The sequence below is a fragment of the Zea mays genome, chromosome 10, assembly GCF_902167145.1.
Source record: "Zea mays cultivar B73 chromosome 10, Zm-B73-REFERENCE-NAM-5.0, whole genome shotgun sequence".
NCBI lineage: Eukaryota > Viridiplantae > Streptophyta > Magnoliopsida > Poales > Poaceae > Zea > Zea mays.
In genome coordinates this window covers 43,131,345-43,156,354 of record NC_050105.1, presented here as the reverse complement: position 1 = coordinate 43,156,354, position 25,010 = coordinate 43,131,345, and positions in this window count along the sequence as shown.

The following is a 25,010-nucleotide window of genomic DNA, read 5'->3' as shown; positions in this document are numbered from 1 at the left end:
TGGGATCAGCAGCGGATTGGGTACACCCATTGGGGTCAGCATCAGTAAATTCAGTCACAGGCACTTCTTCAGCAGCAGGAACCGAGGTACCAACGTCCCGATCCAAACTGGATACTCGCCGGAGACGTCTCTTTTTCTTTTTCTGCTCATCAGCAGAAGGATCAGGTTGATTGGCTCGGCAAGGGCGCCTCGGGCGAGTACTGGCAGGCTTCTCAGTATCTAAGGTCGTACCAGCATCTGGGAGGGGCGCCACCACCGATGTCCCAGCAGGAGCAGCATCAGAAGAGTCCTCAGCCAGCAAATCAAGCATAGCACTTATCTCCGCATCGCTAGGATTTAGGGGCACCTCAAAATGGACCTGCCGTTCATCATCAGGAATCTCCCCGAGCGAGGCAACCAAGGCACTAACTTCTTCAGCAGAGGGTCGCACTCTAAGGCCCAAACTGCCATCAGGGACAGGTGGATTCGACACAAAAAGGGTGAAGGCTTTGGGAGGAGGCAGGTTCCAGGCCGAGTATGACACTGGGGCACCAATATTTGACACCTTGCCTCTAAGGATCATCTCAAGTCGGTTCACCAAGTCTGCAGAGGAAATTCTTCTGTTGGTAACCCGAGTTGAGTTGGCTAGGCCTCGATACCGATAAGCCGGGTACGCCCTGTCTTTCAACGACTGAATATTCTTGAAGACAAAATCAGCAACAACAGCCTCAGCAGTCAGACCCCTCTCCTTCAGCAATCCAACTTCAGCCAGCAAAGCACCTGCCTCGGCTACCTCCTGATCTGTGGGGGACTCGGTCCAGCTTGGGGTGCGAACATCCGGCTGTCTTCCCGACCGAGGGGGGAGAGAGTTTCCATAATTCTCAACTATGAACCACTCCAAGCGCCATCCCTTGATACTATCTTTGAGAGGGATTTCGAGATACTCAGTCTTCCTCCCGCGGCGTATCTCCAAGCTGGCACCACCAACCAACTGATGTTGTCCCCCGGCCATCCCAGGGCGACAGTGATACAAGTACTTCCACAACCCGAAATGTGGCAGCACGCCAAGAAAGGCTTCGCATAAATGAACGAAAATGGAGATTTGTAGGATAGAATTGGGATTCAGATGGGTCAAGTTAAGATGGTAGAAATCAAGGAGGCCGCGGAAAAAGGGAGAAATGGGAAGACCGAGGCCGCGGAGAAGGAAAGGAGCATAAATCACGGACTCATGGGTATCCTCAGTTGGGACAGTAACCCCATGGCAAATCCGCCAAGAACAGAGTTCCCTCGGAGGAAGAACCCCGATGGACACGAGGTGGAGAAGTTCGGGCTCAGAGATGACGAACATGTGGTTACCTGCGAAAGGCAACTGGCTGTTGGGGTCGATTGGAGGAATCACCACGGCAGACGAACTCGAGGCTTTCCTCTTGGGCGCCTTCTCGATTCTACCGGCGAGCAGAGTGGGAGGCGAATTGCAGAGAGGATTCGGAAGCAAGAAAGCAAGAACTAGGGCACGGAAAGCAGAGGCGGCTAAAAGCGCAGCACTTATGGGATATTCCCGAGCCAGATACCGTTTCAAAAAGCGCCCAGTCAGCACCCGGCGGTTATTTCCAAAACACCGGCGTGCCACGTGATCACCCGACAGTTATTTCTAGAACACCGGTGCGCCACATCATCACTCGGCTATTATCCTCAAAGTGGCCCACGCAGCCCGCTATCACTCGGCGTTACCTCTAAAACGCTGACGTCGTCCTCAAGTCGCTCGGCGTTACCTCTAAAACGCTGACGTCGTCTTCAAGTCGCTCGGCGTTACCTCTAAAACGCTGATGTCGCCCTCCAGTCGCTCGGCGTTACCTCTAAAACGCTGACGTCGCCCTCCAGTCACTCGGCGTTACCTCTAAAACGCTGACATCGTCTTCAAGTCGCTCGGCGTTACCTCTCAAACGCTGACATCGCCCTCAGGTCACTCGGCAGTTATCTCTAAAACTCCGACATCGTGTTCAGTCGCTCGGCGTTACCTCTAAAACGCCGACGTTGTCTTCAGTCGCTCGGCAGTTACCTCTAAGGCGCCGACGTCGTCTTCAAGTTACTCGGCAGTTATCTCTAAAACTCCGACATCACCTACAAGTCGCTCGGCAGCTACTTCTAAAAGCATCAGTATGATGCCCGAGTTATTCACTTACTGTTTCAAAGGAATCAACTTCACGAAAAAGGCGGGAAGATAAATGATTCAAGAACTTTTGAGTTATGAATATCGAAGAGCAATCATCACAGAGAAGCTAACTTCATTTCATCATTAAAGGGAAGATATCATACTTACAAATCAACTCATTATGAGTTGATACTTCCCTATTACTACTACTACATTACATTACATTACTGCTACTACTACTACACTACACTATACTACTCTACATTACTAAATACTACTACATTATTCTAACTATACTATACTAACATCTAAAAGACCAGTGGCATCTAGCCTCTGGCCCTGTTGCTGCCGCCGCCGCTGCCGCCCCTGTTGCTGCCTCTGCTGCTGCCGCCACCGCCGCTGCCGCCCCTGCTGCCGCCGCCGTCACCGTCCTTGCTGCCGCTGCCACTGCCCCTGCCGCTGCCGTCACCGCCGCCACCGCCTTCGTCGTCGTCGTCATCGTTGTCGTCGTCGTCGTCCTCGTCCTCGCCGCCACCGTCCGAGTCCTCCTCATCCGAGGAGTACTCCGACTCATCCGAGCCCTCGAGCCCGGAGCGCTCAACGGCCCGGATGTACGTCCAGACCTCCGCCGCGAGCCCCTGGGAGTCGTCTGAGTCGTCAGACGACTCACGCAGGGGGATGGGAGTCGGAGACCCCTCAGACTCAGAGGAGAACTCCTCCTCTGAGTACTCCGAGTCACCAAAATCCTCCGATGGAGGAGTTGGCTCACGCTTGCGCTTGTTGTTCTTGCCCATGGTGGAAGCGAAAGGGAGAGAAGAAAGGCAAGCAACAGAGAACAACAAGAGATGTGAAAAAGCCGGAGAGACAACGACATTATTTATAGAAGGAGAAGGCAACCGCTCACCTCCAACCGCGGTCACTGAACAGTCGCAAAGCATTCAATAAGCACTTCAACCCGTCTGAAGACACGTCAGGCGGCTGACGCCGTTTCACGCAACACAACACCCATTGGGACTCCAGTCAACAGTGCGGAGGATATGATTACACCCGCCGTCACATCACATTACTACTCAGAAGCAGCCAGCTAAAACACTCAGCGTACCAAGCCGTCCCTTGCCCACACCCATTGGGGGGGGGGACGCCCAGGAATTATCAGTATATTTTTCAAAACGGTCACATCTGCGCAGGGCATGCAGTGAATACCTCAAGACAAAAATGAGATATCAGTAAGGATCAGAGGAAAGCCAAATATAGCCAGTGAAGTACAAAATATGGCCGATAGAAGCGACATGGAGACTAGACAGAGAACGTCCATCAAATGTCCAATCAGTCGCAGAGCAAATAAATTACACTACCTAGCAAAATATGGATGGATTGCGAACTCGGCTGCAAAAGAAAAAATACATGCTGACCTCTGAAGCATAATACTGATGACATAATGCTGACCTCCAAAGCATAATGCGGATGGCATCATGCCGATTTTTACAAGCAGAAAGGATAATCTTCAGCAAAAAGACGCAAAAGGAAGACCTTCGAATGGATTATCCTCAAAAATCCACTTGAAGGTTGGGGGCTACACCCATTGGGTGCACCTTCGGTGCACCCCATGGATCATCACTCCAAGCCAAGATAGTGCCGACTTCTAAGGCATGGGACAAGATTAAAAACAAGGCTGGCCCTCAACCAAAACGCAGGAGTAAAGATGGAAATAATTCCTGGTGAAGACCTTCGAGTAGATTATTTTCTAAAATCTACTCGAAGCTCGGGGGCTACACTCATTTGGGTGCACCTCCGGTGCACCCAATGAAGTTCAGGATCCTACAAAACGAAATGCTGACCTCTAAGGCACAAGCACGAAACAAGGCTTCGGTTTACGAGTGATCAAAGCAGGAGGAAACAGTAAGAAGTCGTTCTCTTCAAATCGCCTGCAAGCTGGACCTGAGATCTTTGGGCTGATTACCTCTAAATTAACCCAAAGATCAGGGGCTTGTGGGGGACAGATATCCCCCGGGTCCACTAAAAGAGTAAAAGACATCACGAAAGGCCCAAGGGCCCAATAAATCGTAAGGTCATTCTTTCGTGGGCCTGGGGAGGAACAATCAGCAAAGCAGGTTGACACGAGGCCGGATTGGTGCAAACCCGGACGACCCACAACGTCGAGCGAGCGACCACAACAGAGATCCGACTTTCCCGCGCTGGAGCCCCCATGCAACGGAGCCATGCGAGGATAGGTCGGCAGAACTGCAGGGAGATAAACTCAAACAGTTCACTATCTTTTAGCTACACATTGTTATTATATCCACGTGTATTGCCCCACGGTCGAGTATATAAGGCCTAGGGGGCACCCCTTCAGAACGATCGACCCTATTACTTAGCCACCCACTTCGACTCTCTGCATTCTCAATTCAGAGAGCTCTCTTGTAACCTCATTCACTCAGCATACTCACCAGGACGTAGGGTGTTACGCATCTCTAAGCGGCCCGAACCTGTAAACCTTGTCCACTGTCCCTCGTGCAATTGGCACAAACCATTTTGCTACAGTCGTCGACATCGTCCTACCCCTAAAAACACCTTGAGGGGCAACCCCGGGTGTGCGGTCGGACCCAAAACACCGACAGGCATGGCTTGGCCGCCAGGGCCGGTCCTTAGAATCTTCATCTCCACTTTCCACATCATAACTATCAATGTCATCAGAATCTTCAGACAAACCCTCCATTATCTCCTTAGTAATTTTCTCTGTATTCGTTTTTGCCATAGACTCATAAAACCCAGCAATAAAAGGATCCACAACTTTCTTCTCCTCATACAGCTTCTTCTCCTCAGTTATCTTCTTCTCCTCAGTCATCTTCTACTCTTCAGTCATCTTCTTCTCCTCAGATATGGAGCAAGCACATCTTTAAACCGAAGCTCGAAAATCAAGCAAGAGCTGGTAAGCAAGAGTTAAAAATTTGAGAAAATAACGCAAACAACAGAAATGGCGTATCAAATGCTGTCGTTGTGGGTTCCTATTTATACGCCTAGCGCTTTGCAACTTGGCGGGCCCCGTTTGTCATTGACTTTCGCTATTCTAGCGAAGGGAAGGTGTTTTTTTGGACCTTCGGCTTAAGGCCTTCGTTCACGTCGCAGTCTGAATTCGTTGTTACAACAAATTAATACTGCGAGGGGCTACTATTGGGGACCTTCGGAAGACTAACATATTTTCCAAGTATAATACATTCATAGGGACCTTTGGCCTTGGGATAAAGCTGTAAACGATATGAAAAGCGTGGTCCGAAAGAAGGATGAACCAGTTCCGAAGCTACACGTGGAGAAGCTTCGGCTTAGCGGTGGAAATTGAAACCGACTTAAAGAGGAAAAGGCTATCTAGTCCTCGATAGATTGTCCTTAAGTTAATAGTAAATATCAAGGGCATGGATGTAATATTACACAGGCTGCGTCCTGTGCCTATAAATAGATGAACAGTAACACCGTACTGTTCACGCTGTCTTGTATTCACTCACACGTCATACTTGAGCTCGCACCTTCTGTCAAGTCGAAGGTACAAATGTAATTTACTGTTATTAATGTTTATCCATGATGAGTTGATGAGAATGTGAATAATCTAACGATTCAATATGATTGTTCATGTTATTTTCCATGTTTCATATGCTTCTACTTTCATTATTATATACCGAGATGATGAAGGTATGTCCTTCATAATCTTCGTCTGAAGATCATTATATCCTAAGGGAGGTAATGCTTCGAAGGACGAAGGTCTTTAACCATTAACATTTTGTGTTGCCTTGTTCTTAACTCATAGCATTTGAGAACAAGTCCCCAACACCTACCATCTAGTCTAAGGGTATATTTGCCCTCGAATTTATATCGCGTGTACCCTCTCTTTTATAGTCCAAGGGGCACGTAAAGGGGTGCTGGGTCCCAATAGGTGGCCCACCTATTTAGCATCAAATAACGTACATCATAGAGTATTACATGTTATGGCAGGTGGATATTTTTGCCATTGGCCTTCGTGCGGGTCTTTTGATAGGACGTGTCTTTGTCCCGTCATACCCACGCGAGTGCTGTGGAGTGGGAGTTGGCTATGCTGACGTGCACTGGATTTATGATCATAGACCCGAGTTGTCATCTATGATCAGTGTTGCAGAGAGCGTTTTGCCCTAGTCAGTGATTATTCATGACGGGTGTAGGATCTAGGACACCAGCTAGAGGGGGGGGGGGGTGAATAGACGGTTTTGACTAAAATAAAATACACTAGAGAAATTTAATCAAATCGACAAGTGTAATACCCAATTTGTAAGAAAATATTAAAGGTGACATTATTTCCCTTATATGTGACATCTCTATTTACCATCACATGTGAACAACATTATCAAAGTATGAAATTAGCCAAGAACATATAAATAACAAGTGCATCATGTTGGAGTTTATTTGATTGTACATTTGAAAATAATAACAATGATATTAATAAAATATAATGAAGATTTGAAATAAACCCCAAAATGAAATTTAGGAGAATTTGAAAAATATGAAAAGAGGAAAGGAAGAGAAGATATAGATGTTTTACAAATATATGTTTGCCTTCATTTGTTGTAACATGTGAATAATCACATCAAAAGGCCATTAATTAATTATTGACACCAAAAACAATATGTGCATCATGCTAGGATTTCATTTTGTGTGCATTTTGTGACAATATAAAAAATAATGTAAAAAGAAATATATTAATGCCCAAATTGGAATTTAAGATGTAAAATAAATTTTAGAATTTGAGAAAAGAGAAGAAAATACTAAACAAATGAGGTAAAATAAAATATATAAATAATAATATATTTCTTTACTCCAAAATTAGAATTTGGTACACTTTGATCATTGATGGATCTCATAACCAAATTTAAATCCAAATTTGAATTCTAAAAACAAAAAGGGAAAAGAAAACAGAAAAGGAAAAAGAAAAGAAAGGAGTATGTGGGCTCCTTGCGCCAATTCGGCCCACTAGAGGTTTCCTTCCGCGCGGCCCAGGGCAATGGACGGCGCCGACAGGTGGGTCCGCTTCGTTAGTCGCGCACGCTTGCCTCCTTCTCCTCTTACACCGACTGGTGGATCCCACGGGACAGCCTCTCTTCCGCGCACCGCGTCTCGCTCTTCCAATGAACCACTGGGCCCGCTTTGCCAGACCTACGCCCGTCTTTTGTTGCGTTGACTGGTGTCCCCATTCGGTCCGCTCCTCCCCACCTCATCACGTCGCACGAACTAGGTCCTTCGCCGGAGATGCCGGACCTTCCCAACCACTTCCGCACCTTACCTGTGGATCGCTAGGGAGCCCCGGCCTCGTACATAAGAACCAGTGCGTTGTTCCTTCCTCCCCCTTCGTTTCCCAAGCCATACGGTGACCACTGCGACCGGTGAAGCAGATAACTCAGAAGAGAGAGGGAGGGTGCCGTGAACCAGGTGGTCGCTGGTGTTGTCCTCGCCACGGCTTGCGTCCGGGGGTCCGCAGGGTGCTTCGAGGGTTGCTGGTGGATCGCTCGGGGCCGGAGAGGGAGAAACCGACCACTGGGTGGCCGGAATTTCATCACCACGCAATCGGATCCGTCGCGCCACGTGGGTGGATCAGGGTACTTCCGAAATCGCGGTGAGCGACCTTCCCCTTTCATAGTACGGTCATTCTCTACGTATTACCGCAAATTATTCGAAGTTTGGGAGTGTGTGGCGAATTTTGGCGAATGCCGGCCATGACGCCACCGTGCGCGTAGGCGTTAGGGTTGGCGCGTGCGCCAGATCGCTGCGGCCTGTTGATCTCCCGCGCAACGGTCGAGATTAGGTAATCCCTTACCCGTTCACACGATTAAACAGGCATCATAGATCTGCGATCCCTCGGCTCAGATTAGATCTGGTTTCATTAAATCATGGTCGTGGATCTTGGATCCAGTAGCTAATAGTGCGTACCATTTTGGTTAAAGTCATATCTAATCTGTGCCACCTATCGTTGATTGGACGGTCCAGATTTGAACATACCCCTTCGTCGTGCCGGTTTTGTAAAAGATGCCCTAGGTTTATTGAGATTCAACCCGCAGTCCTGCGCATAGTGCCCTAAGTCTTGGGTTTTCTTGCGCTGTAACCCTTGGCTTTCGGTTTAATTTTGTGCACGACCAGAGAAATAAAAAACCTAAGAAAATCAATTAGAAAATGATTTTTAGTATTAAATTAATTGCAGAAACTTGCTTAAACCCTAGAAAATTCATATTAAGTCCAAATTGACCCATTCCAGTTTATATTATTTTGTAATATTATTGTTTATCAAATAGTGCCACTGTTTTGACATGAAAGCCACATTAAAATTTATATCCTAATTAATCTTGTATGAAACACTTAAAATCTTTGGAAATTCATAACTTAAAATCTATAACTCCAAAATTAATGATTCATGTTCCTAAGATCTTATTTTAATATGTAGATTATTATTATGTATTTTGTATAAATGGTTAGTGTGATGCTAATTTCTCCTTTATACTATGCTTGTTTGTATTATGGCGAGTAGAAGAGCCAGTGCTAGAGGATCCCGGTGTTCAGCAGATAGAAGTTGCTGAGTAGGAGCTCATTGAAGGCAAGTTGTGCCCTTGACCACTTTTTACCCAATAATGTTCTTTAATATCACTTATTCATGCATAGGTTTAATTTTGATGGGACCCAATAGGTTTCCCTAGTCTGTTTATCCTTTTCCTTGTTTACCCCTGAATCATTTGGGTAGTCTTGCTATTGCTTTATATGGTTTTGGGATAATATTTCATTATATCCATGTACCAATTATTCTATTATTTTATTTATGTTCATGTCAAGATCATTATCTTTAATTAGAACATGGAGCTTAACTTGAGAAACACGTGCCACCATAAGGGTGGAATGGGACGCCCTTGGCTGACTAATTAGGAAAGCTAGTGGAAGACTAACTTACCCGAAAGGGGCAAGGGCAGTAAGGGAGTAGGCGTGTAGGGAGGTTCTCGGAATGATTTTGCTGCGATCGCGGTCAGACGAGGGATTCCTGCATTGCTCTTCCTAGAAACTGTAGCGGGTTTTTGGAAGCTAGTGGAACTTTGTAAAGGTCTCGTAGTGTTACCCTGCCTCGCTTCCTTGGTAGAGGTGTATGGGGCCCGTACAACCCCGTGGCAGATGGGTAACATGACTTGTGGGTACAGGGTACAACCTCTGCAGAGTGTAAAACTGGTATACTAGCCGAGCTCACGGTCATGAGCAGCTCAGGACTCTCGCATGATTAAATTATGGAACTAAATTCAATTTGCCATATGCATTGCATGGGATTATTTATTAATTTTGTTCTATTCTTATTATGGTTTGGTATTTACTTACATTTAGTAACTGTTAATAAAATTTGACCAACTCATTAAAAGCAATGCTCAGCTTTAACCCCTATTGTTGATCAGCCTTACACATCACATGAACTCCCACCTTTCGTGAGTTCGTGCACTTTATTCCTCAGAACTTGTTGAGCGATGAACATGTGTGAGCTCACCCTTGCTGTCTCACACCTCCCATAGGAGAAGAACATGTGGTTCAAGAGAAGCCACACAACGAGGAGTTTGACTTGATCTAGGTGGCGTCTCCCAGTTGACTTTATGGCGCCAACGATGGACTTTAGTTCGTTTTATATTTATCTCTTATTTTGTAAGACTTCCGCTATGTAATAAGTACTTTTATGATATTGTGACATTTATCTGTATATACTCTGTTATTATATGTGTTGTCTTCTTTGGCGTATATATGAGATGCATGTAACACCCCGTGATCCACAAACATCCCGAGATGCTACTAGACTTCACTACCAACAGCCGAACACTAAGCAAAATATAATTTGGTAGCGTCTCCTTTGTATTTATAAGCATCGCAGAAGAAAAAAAGATATATCAATACGAAATGAATCATACTAGTATGATATAATTCTCATCAAGGACGATTACACGAATGAACCAGCTTATGCCTACATCATACTTTAAAGTATGAACCTCAAAAGTCAATAACCCAAGCTAATTATTTGGTTCTTTAAGCAATGCGTGCAACGTGCCGCTACTTCCCACTCCCCTTGATAAGCATCAAGCACCTGCATTGAGTAATGCACGAGTGAGATGAAACATCTCAGCAAGCAAATTGTTTTGACGAGATATTTAAACCACAAGTTGAATTAATCAACATTTTAAAGGAATCACAATTAAGATCAGAAATACTTGTAGATATAGAACTCAATAGTCCCAGTATAACCAATACCATCTCATTTCCTCGAACAACCACAATAGGTTGTATAACACTTCCCTGCGTCAACAATATCTGCAAATATCACTTCAATGAATGCATATGAATGCAATGCATATGTCCTCTACCTTCATACCTCTGAGGGTATGAAGCTGCATCGTACCCCTCCTCGGGCAACGTACGATGCTAAGTTGTACCGGTACGGTTGTACCATAGGTCACGACAAAACTTCAGATGCAAATGAATCATGCAATGCATATGGCATGCTGCATTTATCAATATACTTCACTTCCTTCAGATACAATACAAACCTCAAATAATACTTCATCTTCCTTCAGATACAATACAAACCTCAAATAATACTTCATCTTCCTTCAGGGGTGTGAATTAATCTCATGGGTCATACTCGAACCATAATCATCATCAATACATAATTGAGCATCAATATAATACACTCAAGTAAATCATCATCATAGAGTTCAATTATGAAAGAATTCAATAATTCTGAATATTAGAGTGTAGGCGATAAAAATAACAAGTCAAAATGGTAGCAACCACCGCTACATTCACTTGCCTTCATCGAAGAAGAAAAATGTACTAGGCATGATTCGGAGTGTAGCCACCTGTTTCGGGGCATAAAACTTAGTACAAATATTTCATAAACATTTGCCAACAATCAACAAATCACTCCTACACTTGAAACCAAGACCCGGTGGAAAGACTCCTACCCTAAACCACATGCCAAACAGCAGCAACGTTGTTTGTTAATTTTGTATCTTTAAAATTATAACAGTGGTTGTTGGGGGGCTGCTTCATCGCCGAAGGTCTTGAGAGAAGAAACACCTTCGGAAGGCCAGAACACAATACCGAAGCTACCAGTCAGGGAGCTTCGTAGCGTATCTCCCGATGCACAGACTTAAAGATGAAATGACCAACTGGCCCATGATAACCTGTGTTGTGATTGTAACCATTTGTAAAGGGCATGAATGTAATTTCTCACAGGCTGCATCCTGTGCCTATAAATAGATGAACAGTACCTGTACTGTTCACACTTTTTTTTTTCCGCATCTTACTCTTGCCTTGGTCTTCTATCAAGCTCAAGGTACAAATGTAATTTGATATAGTTTTCATGTATTCAAGATTAGTTCAATAATAAATGTTTATGATGTTATATTATTATTTATATTATTTTCCTATGTTTTATAAGCTTCATCCTTTGGTTATACATGTCAAATTTATGAAGGTATGTCCTTCATAACCTTTGTCCGAAGATCGTTATATCCTAAGGGAAATAATGCTTCGAAGGACGAAGGACATTAACATTTAACATTTTGTGTTGCCTTGTTATTAATTCATAGCATTTGAGAACAAGTCCCCAACATTGGTGCCCACCTCCGGTGAACTCACTTCCACTTTTGAGCTGATGGCTTCATTCAACAATCAAGCTGAAGTTTCTTCGGCTACGAAGCTAGTGCTCCCAATAACAGGCGGTTCATGCTCAGAACCGGCCAACAAGAAGCAGAAGAAGGAGGCTTAGAGAAGGGTACAACATGTTGGGGTGCAGGGACCCTTCATCAAATCAAAATGGTCCCACATCCCAATCACCTTCTCCCAGGAGGACCTTCAGCTCAAGGATTACCCTCACAATGATGCTATGGTCATATCTTGTGTCATCAAGGGATTTGTGGTCCATAATGTTCTGGTTGATACAGGCAGTGCATCGGATATCATATTTGCTAAGGCCTTCAGACAGATGCAAGAGCCAGAGGACAAGATTCATGATGCTACACACCCTCTTTGTGGCTTTGGAGGAAGGCAGATTGTAGCACTTGGCAAGATCACAATGCCAGTGACCTTCGGATTTGTTCACAATACAAGGACTGAATAGGTTGTGTTTGATATTGTTGACATGGAATACCCCTACAATGCAATCATTGGTCGTGGGACACTTAATGCTTTCGAAGCAATACTTCATCCAGCATATCTATGCATGAAGATACCTCTGGAACAAGGGCCTATTGCTATTCATGGAAGTCAGGAAGCTGCCAAAAAGGCTGAGGGAAATTGGACAGACTCAAAAGTGATCCACAATATAGATGGAGCCGAAGCTTGTGAACAGTACAAGTACAGAAGAGAGAAGGCTGCTTCGGCTGATCAGCCGAAGCCCATGTTTCTATGTGAAGACATAGCAGAGCAGAAGATATTGCTGGGGTCTCAATTATCTGAAGAGCAGGAGAAAACTTTGATAAGGTTTTTATTCAACAACAAAGATGTTTTAGCATGGTCGGCCAATGATCTATGTGGTGTCAACAGGGACGTCATTGAACATTCACTCAATGTCGATCCATCCTTCAGGCCCAGAAAGCAAAGGCTTTAGAAAATGTCTGATGATAAAGCCGAAGGTGCTCGAAATGAAGTAAAAAGACTTCTCAGTGCTGGTGTCATCAGAGAGATAAAATATCCAGAGTGGCTAGCCAATACTGTTATGGTGAAGAAGGCCAATGGCAAATGGAGAATGTGTATTGACTTCACAGATCTTAACAAGGCCTGTCCAAAGGACGAGTTTCCATTACCAAGAATAGACTCTCTTGTAGATGCAGCAACTTCTTCAGAGCTTATGAGTCTGCTAGATTGCTACTCCGGATATCATCAGATGTGGATGAAGAAGGAGGATGAGCCGAAGACTAGCTTCATAACTCTAGTGGCACCTATTGTTATCTTCGGATGCCTGAGGGGCTCAAGAATGCTGGAGGAAGCTTCAGCAGAATGACAGCCAAGGTCCTTGACTCTCAGATAGGCAGAAATGTGCTAACATATGTTGATGATATCATAGTAAAAAGCACGAAGCAAGAAAATCATATTACTGATTTGCAGGAAACATTTGCTAAATTTAGGCAAGCTGGCCTGAAATTAAATCCAGAAAACTGTGTCTTTGGAGTGAAGAAGGGAAGTTCCTTGGCTGTCTAGTTTCAACGAAGGGGATCAAAGCTAACCCAAGCAAGATCGAAGCTATCCTTCGGATGGAGCCGCCAAGCTCAAAGAAGGGGGCTCAACGGCTGACAGGAAGACTGGCATCTTTGAATCGATTTATATCTAGATCAGCAGAAAGAAACTTACCATTCTTTGAAGTACTAAAGTCAGCCAAAGTTTTTCAAAGGGGCCCAGCTCAACAGAAAGCCTTCGAAGAGCTGAAGCAATACTTGATTGATTTAACAACATTAACTCCACCTGTGCTAGGGGCTCCATTGCTATTGTATGTGGCAGCTTCGCACTCTGCAGTGAGTGCGGCGCTTGTACAGGAGAAGCTTGAAGGACAAACTAAAAAGCAAGTCCCAGTATACTTCGTCTCCGAAGTTCTAGGTTTATCAAAGAAAAACTATACAGAATTGGAAAAGGTGTTGTATGAAGTGTTAATGGCCTCCAGGAAGCTTCGACATTATTTTCAAGCATAGCACATAATTGTTCCTTCATCATAGCCTCTGAAGGATATTATGAGAAACAGAGAAGCTACTGAAAGGATTGGAAAGTGGGCCTAGATATTTTCGTCGGTCGGCCCACGAAAATAAATAGTTATTTTCGTCGGCCTACGGAACCGACGAAAATACACCTTATTTTCGTGGGCCCGTACCTATTTTCGTCGGCCTGCCCACGAAAATAGGAACGACATTTTCGTGGGCCCCGAGACCGACGAAAATGAGGTTTATTTTCGTCGGTCCACGCCAGGCCGACGAACATAAGTCATGTATTTTCGTTGGTCTTCTCCCGGCCGACGAAAATACGGCATTAACTGACCACTATTTTCGTCGGCCTCAGTGAGGACGACGAAAATAGTGGTCCGTTAATCGGCCTCAGCGCGAAGTTTCTCTCTCTCGCTCGGCAGTCACTCTTCGCGCCGCCGCCCGCCCGACCTCCGTCGCCGCGCCGTTGTCGTAGCCCGCCCCGCGTCCTCGCCTCGCGCCCTCGCCGAGCCGCAACGCCGCCCATCCTCACGCGCCCTCACCCGCTGCGCGCCCGCCGTCGCCGCTGCGCGCCCGCCGTCGCCGCCGCGCGCCCGCCGCTACGCGCCCGCCTCGCGCCCGCCGAGCCGCTGCGTCGCCGGCTCGCGCCCGCCGAGCCGCAGCGCGCCCGCCTCGCGCCCGCCGCGCCGCTGCGCGCCCGCCGCGCCGCCCTCGCCTCGCGCCCTCGCCTCTCGAAGGGGCACCCACTGTGCGGCAGCCTCGCCCCCACCACCGCCCTCGGCCCGAGAGCCTCGGGCACCGGCTCTCTCCACCGCACCGAGCTCCGCCTCGCCTCCTAGTCCGACAGGTAAAATTTTAAATTTTTTTAGTTACTTAGCACATGGTAAAGTGAGTATATAGTTAGTGAGTATATAGTTAGCATATACTTGTAGGAAAGTTAGTGAGTATATAGTTAGCATATACTTGTAGCATATTGTTTAGCATATACTGGTAGGAAAGTTAGTGACTATATAGTTAGCATATACTTGTAGCATATTGTTTAGCATATACTGGTCAGCATATTGTTTATTATGTAGCTATCGTGTAGTTTTCTGTGTTGGCAACCATCGTGTTGTCGTTTATTTGCAGGTTTTAGAAACATCAGTTTATAGGGGAGGTGCTGCCGAATTTTTTACTGACAATAATATTTTTTGTACATAGGTGTTCTTCCGACTTGACCTTCTCCACCGTTAGCTAGACTCGTACATTATTCTCAGGTATACATTGTTTTCGTAATTTCTCAGGTATACATTATTCTCAGTTTTAATCGTTAACCGTAGCGAACCGTATGCGTCACCCGTTCGGGAACGGCGAACGTCACATTGGCTTGTGAGGTTCGCCGTTCCGGAATTGTCCACGTATTTTGGACAGCCTGAGAGTGTAAGCCGATGCTTGTGATTTGTGACATGTGCCTTACGATTGACGCGGAATTTCGGTTGTGTAACCCAGTTGTTCTCCAACACACCATGTTCAGGCGTGTGCTTGGAGAGCAGCGGGGTTATGCTGCTGAAATTTAGCGACAATCGTAGGCTACACGTCATAAATCACAAGCATCAGCCTACACTCTTGGGTGGGTTTAGGGCCTTTACCTAATAGGGAGTTCACCTAATTAAGCCACGGACGATCGTTGATGTTCTTTGACTTTTGTTTAGCCTTTAAAATGGACGGTGATCGGAGGGTGATGTATGACGGGTGGAGAAAGGATGGGGCACATTCGAATGAATGGATGGGTGTAACAAAGGCTTTTCTTGAGCACGCTTTCAAAGATGCAACTGGTCGTCTAGTGAAGTGTCCTTGCAATCGCTGCGAGAACAAGTGGCCTCAGAAGAAGGAAGAAATGGAGAAACACCTTTGCAAAAGTGGGTTTATGCCGAACTACCTTGTATGGTACCGGCATGGAGAGTCTATTAGACACGTTGACGCGGAGGTGGAGCTTGATGACGATCATGATAGGATGGACGATATGTTGCATGATCTTGGTAGGGAGGTTGAAATGAACGCTGAGGAGCCGGGGCAGCTTCCACGCGATGCTCAAGAATTCTTCCGGCTACTCGCCGCGGGAGAAGAGAGACTGCACGAGCACACTCAGATGTCAGTTCTTGGGACTCTCACAAGACTAATGGCGATAAAGTCGAAGCACAACATTTCAAACAGTGCTTACAACGACATCGTCCAACTTATGGGCGAGGTTCTCCCGGAGAATCATAAGTTGCCAAAGAATATGTACTTCGCAAAGAAGATGTTGGCTGGTCTTGGGATGACATATGAGAAGATCGACGTGTGTCCCAACAGTTGCATGCTATTCTTTGAGGAGGATGACAAGCTGGACCGTTGTAAGCATTGTGAAGCTTCTAGATATGTCGAGGTGACAAATGATGAGGGTGAATTGGTAGTTACGAAGGTCGCAGCTAAGCAACTTCGTCGGTTGCCCATCATTCCTCGGCTTTCAAGGCTGTTCCTCAACAAGGAAATAGCTCTGCATATGACGTGGCCAAAGAATGGTGTACGTCTCGTCACTGATCCAGACATAATGGTCCATCCGTCGGACGGTGATGCGTGGAAGGCATTTGACGAGTTTGATCCCGAATTTGCAAACGACCCTAGGAGTGTACGGCTTGGTCTATCGACGGACGGATTCACACCTTTCAATACCAGTGCAAGCCCTTACTCGTGTTGGCCTGTCTTCATTGTGCCATATAATCTTCCTCCTGAGTTGGTCAATAAAGAAGAGTTCATGTTCCTTGCACTAGTCATCCCAGGCCCCGAGCATCCAGGGCCAAAGCTGAATATGTTTGTTCGCCCTTTAATCGAAGAGCTAAAACAATTGTGGAGAGGTGTGAAGGCTTATGACAGCCATACTGAAAAGGAGTTTACCATGCGCGCTGCTTATTTGTGGTCAGTGCATGATCTGCTGGCGTATGGAGATTGGTCTGGATGGTGTGTCCATGGTCGGTTGTGCTGTCCCATATGTATGAATGATACGGATGCATTCAGATTGAAGCATGGTGGGAAAGTGTCATTCTTTGATGCTCATCGACGTTGGACTCCATTCAAGCATGATTTTAGGAATTCGCTTACTGCATTCAGAGGTGGAGCCAAAATCAGAAATGGGCCACCAAAGAGGCAAACTGCACCGCAGATAATGGCATGGCATGCTTGTCTGAAGCAAGGAGAAAATGATAGGTTCCAAGGCTACGGGGAGGACCATAACTGGACCCATATTTCATCAATATGGGAGCTTCCGTATGCAAAAGACTTGATCATGCCGCACAACATAGACTTGATGCACCAAGAGCGTAACGTTGCTGAAAGCATCATAAGCACATGTTTCGATGTGACTGATAAAACGAAAGATAATATGAAGGCAAGAAAGGACATGGCTGAAATTTGTAAGAGGCCGATGCTCGAGTTGAAAGTAAGCGATAAAGGGCATGAAAGTAGGCCGCGAGCTGATTACTGCCTCAAGCCGGATGAAAGGAAAGAAATATTTAAGTGGTTGAAGAATCTGAAATTTCCAGATCGGTATGCGGCAAATCTGAAATGGGCAGTCAATCTGAAGACCGGTAAATTGATCGGTTTGAAAAGCCATGACTACCATATTATTATGGAGAGGCTGATGCCCGTGATGTTTCGAGGCTATTTTAAGGATGAGCTTTGGAGCATATTTGCAGAGTTGAGTTACTTCTATAGGGAAGTATGCGCAAAGACGGTATCGAAGAGGTTGATGCAGAAATTTGAGAAAGAAATTCCAATTTTTATTTGTAAATTTGAAAAGGTTTTCCCGCCAGGATTCTTCAATGTGATGCAACATCTAATTGTGCATTTGCCTTGGGAAGCTTTGGTAGGCGGACCAGTGCAATTCAGGTGGATGTATCCTATAGAAAGGGCGTTGAAAAAGCTCAGGGCGTCTGTTCGGAACAAGGCTAGAGTCGAAGGGTGTATTGCGGAGGCTTTTGCCCTTAAGGAGATATCTCAATTCTCAACCAGGTATTTCGCTCGAGCCAACAATGTGTTTGCGCCTTCAGTGTGACTTCATGTCGATAATGAATCACCCCAAAGCACCCTTCAAATTTTTGCGAATCCGGGTAAAGCAGTTGGAAAAGGGAGTGTACGTCACATTGAAGCATCAGATTTGAACACGCTAATGCTATATATGTATAGCAATATTGACAGCACACAGGAGGCGTTCGAGTAAGTTTTCCTCATTGTTACGTCCATTTTCTCATCTCATAATTTCTATAGTGTGTAATCTCCATGTTTGTAATATGTCCAGCATGTTTGATGAAGAATGTTGGAAATCTACTAGTAAACCTACGGCCATCCAATTAGAAAATCTTCGACGTGATGGGTTGAAAGGTGGACCAAACTTCGTGCAGTGGTTTCGTAATTATGTTAGTAATTGTCGTTCTCTCATTGTCCATACTTAATCTTTGAATTTTGGACTTGGAAGATATAATGCATATACTAATTACTTGTATAGGTTTCCAAAAACTCTGTGCACCCGGACTTGCAGCAAATGGCACATACCTCTGTGTCCGTCCGAAACTATACTCGCTATGATGTAAATGGATATCGCTTCCGAACCGCGAAATTGGAGAAGAGTCGACCATTGGCAGCCACCACCAATAGTGGTGTGTTGGCAAGTTCATATGTTGACGATGACAAAGTAGTGGACTATTACGGTGTTCTTCAAAACATTGTAGAGTTGATTTTCGATGGCCCCAAAGAACTTAAAGTCGTGTTTTTCGAGTGCGACTGGTTTGATGCTCATAGTGGGACTCGTGTCGACAAGTATGGTAATGTCGAGGTGAAGCATAGCTCTAGGATTCCGAGCAGTATGAGCGATGTTGTCCTTGCAAATCAGGCAAAACAGGTGTACTACCTGCCATATCCTCACCCAAGCCTTAGGGCTTGGTGGGTTGCAATCAAAGTCAACCCACAAGTCGTCGCTCCAGAGAGTGCTGACTACGTGAGTACAATCAGGGACAACGATGATGCTGTTTTTCAACCAGAAGCGGCGTCGAATCAAGACATAGCTCACCGATTCCATGTGACCAATGGAGAAGGACTTGAAAATCTCTGTTGCAATTCAAGCGACTTAATTGAAGAACCTAGGTCAAAGCGCAAACGACCTGTCGTCGTTAGAAGATCAGTAAGGATCCAACAAAATCAAGAGCGTATGAATAAACAACGAGCCGAAGAAGCATCATCGGATGCGGATGACTTTTGATTAGTATGTTTCTTTTAGTTAATCAATTAAGCTATGTATTCCAATTTCCACATTATTAATTTTCATATTATTTGTTTCATATACTGTGGTTTGACATTAATTTATCTACAGTTGAACATGTTCAAGCATAGGAGATCGAGGAGGAGTGGGGGCAGCGCGGCCAGCGAGGACAGCTCGGGCAGTGGGCTTTTTCAGGGCACCTCACAGAGCCGACAGAGGCAGCAACAACTTCTCGACTGTCTAGACGAAGTGCAGGGTGAGGAGGGTGAGCAGGAGACTCCTCAGCAGGATGCTCATGTGCAGGGTGAGGAGGGTGAGCAGGATGACGAGGGTGAGCAGGATGAGGAGGTTGACCCAATGGGGGCAGGCAGCGCGGGCGACGCGTCAGATGGTTCTACGTCCTTCAGGTATTATTATGCATATTACTTTAATTGATATTAGTTTCTAATCATTTCATCATATTGAATTTACTTGTATACTTAGGTATAAGAAGAGCAATGCGCTTGGTCCGAGACCTGCCGAGAGGAGGCTCATCCGGCCGCATGGAGAATGGTGGGGCTTATTTCTGTTTTGTTAATTTTTTAATGTGAACGTGATTGCACTAGTTTACTTGTTTTATTAATTTTTGTAGGTCATGGGAAGACTTGACTTGGGACGGTACAGGCAGACGTCCCAAGGTGAACGCGGTGTTGGGTAGCCTCTGTCGCTTCTACTACCCTGGCATGGTGGAGCTCAATGGCGAGAGGTTCGCGGCTATGCAGTGGGCTGACTGGGGTCTAAAGGACTATGTCGAGCCAGGGGAGTCAGGGGAAAGCAGTAGCGGAGGGGGAAGTTCGGAAAAAAAACGAAGGACTTGTCAGGTGGCTGTGTGGGACGAGTTCTGGGTGAGTTTACTTTCGTATATAAGCAATTCATTGAATTATTGCTTCACCTAATCTTACTTTAACTTAACTTCTCCATTGATATGTAGGGGAGGTTCCAATTGCCGGATGACATCGAGGAGGATCAGGCTCAGTGGACACGTGTGAAGAGGCACTTTCGGAAGTGCGCTGATAAGATAATTAAGGATGCCATGTACAATGCTCGCATCGCGGCCGTCAACTACTACTACAAGAAGATAAAGGGTCAGAAAATGAGCAAAGCATTAGGGGCCAATGAGATCTACCTCACAGAGGAGCAGTACCTGGAGAGCGTTGTGGATTGGCTGTCCAAGGACATGGAAGCCTGGAGGTGGTTGGCTAAGAGATGGGCGTCGCCTGAGTGGATTGCAGAGTCCAACAAGCACCGTGCCAACCGTGGCACTGAAGGACCAGGGCACAGGTACGGCGCCGATGGACACCTTGGTACCGCACGCCGCATGGTAAGTATATAAATCAAACTTGTATGTTACATCTATGAAAATTATATGGTTTAACTCTTCTTTTTCATGCAGGAAGCTGAAAGTGGAGTTGCTCCAAGTTTTATGGAGGTTTACGTCCGTGGTCACCATGGCCCTGATCCGGCGAACCCTGATGTGCTATGCAGCGAGGCGGCAAGGGAGAAAATGGTAAACAAGTTTGTATTTACGAATTAAATTGCATGTTTTGTGTCTAACTCCAACTTTCTTTGCATAATGCATATGGGGAGGAAATGACTCAACGCCATGGGCCTGACTTCGACTGGATGCATTCAGACTTAGATGCCTCGGCGTTGTACCATAGTGGTGGGGGTAGAAAGCATGGCAGGTGAGGTGTTTGTGTTTGATTCGACGATTTCATTAACAAGAATGTGTCCACTTAATTGCTCAACTATGTGTATCATGCAGGTTTGCCTTTGGCACCGGCGTTGTGGAGTACAACAGGACTATAGGTCAAGGGAAGGCATCGTCTTCGGGAGGGAGTTCTCGCTCCTCCAGGTCTGCTCGAGAGGCTCAGCTGGAGGAGGAGACTCGGGCAGCACAGGAGCAGGCTCGAGCAGCACAGGAGCAGGCTCGAGCAGCGCAGGAGCAGGTTGGGCAGCTGACGCAATATATGGCTTCTTATTTTCAGGTAATTCGTCTATCTCATCACGTGTCGTCTTTGAATTCAAAGTATAATGTTGCGATTCTAACGTTGCATCCATTTGCAGGAAATGACTACTCGACTCGGCCCTGATATGAACTTGCCCGCTTTTCGCCCTCCCCAGGTAACACTATCTGAACACTTCAATTCCATAGCAACTCTTTCTTTATTATCAAAAATGGCTCGCAGGCACAAGGATGGGGACAGTGGCCAGGACAAGCTCCAGCGTCGCAGCCACAGTGGACCGGTGTTGGGTGGACGCAGGCACCTCCAGGCACTTGGACGCCTCCACCCCAAGGATCGCAGCCAGTCCCGGGATGGGTGCCACCGGTCTCCCAGCCACCGGCGGGCTCTCAGCCATTTCAAGCGTGGATGGCACCGCCACCGACGGGGTGGGTGCCACCACCTATGGGGTGGCCAGCACAACAGTACCCGTGGATGCATGCACAACCTCCTCCTCACCATGGATCACAGGTGACATTCCATGTTTAGTTTTATGCAAATATTGACCAAACACAGCAATGTATATGTATACAACCTTATTTGAATGATTGATGAATTGCAGGGTTCAGCGTCACATGCTCATGGATCGGAGGGTGGTGTCAACGTCCAAGACTTCCTCGTCCATGGTGCTGGAGGGAGTGGCCACCTTCCTGGTGGCGGAGGAGGGAGTGGCCAAAACTCCCACAGCCCGCCGGAGTGATCAGTGAGGAGTGAGTTGTGAGTAGTTAGTAGCTTATGGACTTATGGACTCTAGACTTATGGACTAGAGTTTTGTGAATTGTGTATTTGAATGGACAATGGACTTTTGGACTTATGGATACTCTAGACTTATTATGTATATGTGAATGTGTTTTGTGAATTATGTATTAGGCTTGTGAATCTGTATATGTGAATTGTGATATTGTGTATATTGCTGTGAATTATTAATAGGTGCAGAAAAATCTGTTTTGGGGGGGGGACCATCAATTTTCGTCGGCCTCGGTGGTGGCCGACGAAAATATGTTCCCAGGCTATTTTCGTCGGCCACCACCGGGGCCGACGAAATATGTTCCCAGGCTATTTTCGTCGGCCACCACCGAGGGCGACGAAAATATCCTGGCGTATTTTCGTCGGCCACAAACGGCCGACAAAAATAAATGGTCGACGCACTATTTTCGTCGGTTTTAGCAAGGCCGACGAAAATCGATTAGTTTCGTCGGTACCGACGAAAATACCCGCCTATTTTCGTCGAACTTATTTTCGGCGGCTATTTTCGTCGGCCTGCCGACGAAAATTATCTATTTTCGTCGGTTTAGGCTTATTTTCGTGGGTTTTTGGCCCACGAAAATTTAGGCGTTTCCTGTAGTGGGGTCGCGGAGCTTAATGAATTCACCATTGACTACATGCATAGATCTTCAATCCAATCCCAAGAGTTAGCAGACTTCATCGCTTATTGAACGCCAGGGGCTCACAAAGAAGAAATAAACAAAGATACCGAAGCTTGGACAGTGTTCTGCGATGGTTCTTGGGGAACCTTCGGTGCAGGAGTAGCTGCGGTCCTAGTGGCACCTTCAAAAGTCAAAACATGTTATGCAGCCAAATTGGATTTCAGTTGCACAAATAATATTGCTGAGTACAAAGCACTTCTGTTGGGGCTTCGGAAGTTAAGGGCAATGGGAATAAGAAGGGTCATCCTAAAGACTGACTCTCAAGTTATTTTGGGCCATGTGGACAAAAGTAGCAAGGCAAGAGATCCGAAGCTCAAAAGATATATGGATACAGTTCGAAGGTTGGAGGCTTCTTTTGAAGGTTTTTCTGTCAAGAATATTCCAAGAGGTGAAAATGAGCAAGCAAATTTGCTAGCCAAATCGGACGCTCAGGGGCTCCCTTTACCTTTGGAAGTATTTTTTGAAACAATAAAAGCACCTTCGGTTGAACTCATGGAGAGAGCAGTACTTACTATTTCTCCAGTACACAATGAAGATTGGAGGACTGAAATTATATCTTTCCTCCAAGGCAATTGTCTTTCAAGTGACAAAGCTTATAACAAGATAATGGAGGCAAGGACAAGACCATATGTGATAATAGAAGGGGAATTGTATAAACATGGAGTCTGTTCCCCACTCCTCAAGTGTTTATCAAGAGCTGAAGGTATTGAATTAATGAAAGAGATACACGCAGGTCTGTGTGGATCTCACATTGGATCTAGGCCCTTGCTGGGAAAAGTTTTTCGACAAAGATTTTACTGGCCGAAGGCAGCTTCGAATGTAGCAGAGCTAGTCCAAAAATGTGAAGGCTGTTAAAAATGTGCAAGAGACCAGAAGCAACCTTCATCTCTCACTCAGTTAATACAGCCCACTTGGCCGTTGCAAAGATGGGGCCTCGATTTGCTAGGCCCACTTCCACCAGCACAAGGCAATTTAAAATATGTTGTGGTGGCGGTAGAATATTTTTCCAAGTGCATTGAGGCGAAGCCTTTGGCCACAATAACTTCGGTCACAGTCCAAAAATTCTTCTGGCAAAACATTGTTTGTCGCTTCGGCGTGCCGAAGGCTATCACTGTAGACAATGGAACACAATTTGATGTCGAAGCTTTCAAGGAATTCTGTGATCAGATTGGCACAAAGATTCATTTTGCATCAGTCAGACATCCAGAGTCAAATGGACTTGTCGAAAGAGCAAATGGCATTATAATGACGGGAATAATGAAGTTAATCTTCAATCAGCCCAGAGGAAAGTGGCCAGATGAGTTGATTAAAGTGGTGTGGAGTCACAACACAACAATATCAAGGTCAACAGGCTTTACACCATTCAAGTTATTGTTTGGTGACGAAGCTATAACTCCAGAAGAAGCTAAAGCAGGGTCAATGTAACGCCCTGAATTTGGGGGTAGAATTTTTTCTTCTTTTCTCTCACCAAATTCAGGCGTTACTCTTTTCTTTTCTCGTTCTCTCGCTAAACCTTGACCTTTTCCAAAGTTATAGCGGGACTTGGTTTGGATTTCCCGTGTAAAGAAAAACCCTAGATTACTTTATGTTGTTTGATGCACCATGCCGAACTATGCATTCTTTGATTGCTTAGAGATGTAAGTGCATTCATCTAGAAAGATCGGATTTCGAAAAGGAGAAAAACCTTTTCTTTCTTTTTCTTTTTCTTTCTCTCTCTCCTCTCTTTCTCTCTCCCACGCCGTGGGCCGCCCCTGGCCGGCCCTAGCCGCCCCCCCGCGCGCCCCTTTGGGCCCTTTGGCCCAGCCGCCCCCTCCCTTCCCCCCCAATTCCCCCCAATTCCCCAATCCCTCTCCCTCCCTCTCATTTTCTCTCTTCCCCACCCAAGCCGCCGCCCCCCTGCCCTAGCCGCCGCCCCCCTGCAGCTCGGCCACCCCGTCGATCGGCCGCCCGTCCCCGTCCCCGGTGAGGTCCCCCTCCCCCTCTCCTCCCTCCCCCATCTCCCCTCCCCCTTTCCCCTCGCCGCTCGGCCGCCGCCGCCCAGCTCGGCCGCCATGGCCGGCTCGGCCGCCCCCGCGCGCCCTGCCCCGTGCCCGCCCGGCTCGGCCGCCCCCGTGCCCGCCCGGCTCGGCCGCCTCTGTGGCCGCCCGGCCTCGGCCGCCCCGGCCCCGGCCCAACCGCCCGCCCGCCCCTGCCCAGCCGCCCCTGCGCGCCGCCGGCTCGGCCGCCCCCGCCCCTGCCCCAGGCCGGTTCAACCGCCCCCTGGCCGGTTCAACCGCCCCCCCCTTTTTTTTATTTTTTTTATTATATTTTCTTTCATTATTGTTACTTATTTTATTTTAGGTAGGTTAATCATTGTTCATATTATTGAAATAGGAAACTTAATTTAGAATTTCGTTATGCTAGTTATTCATACAATTAATT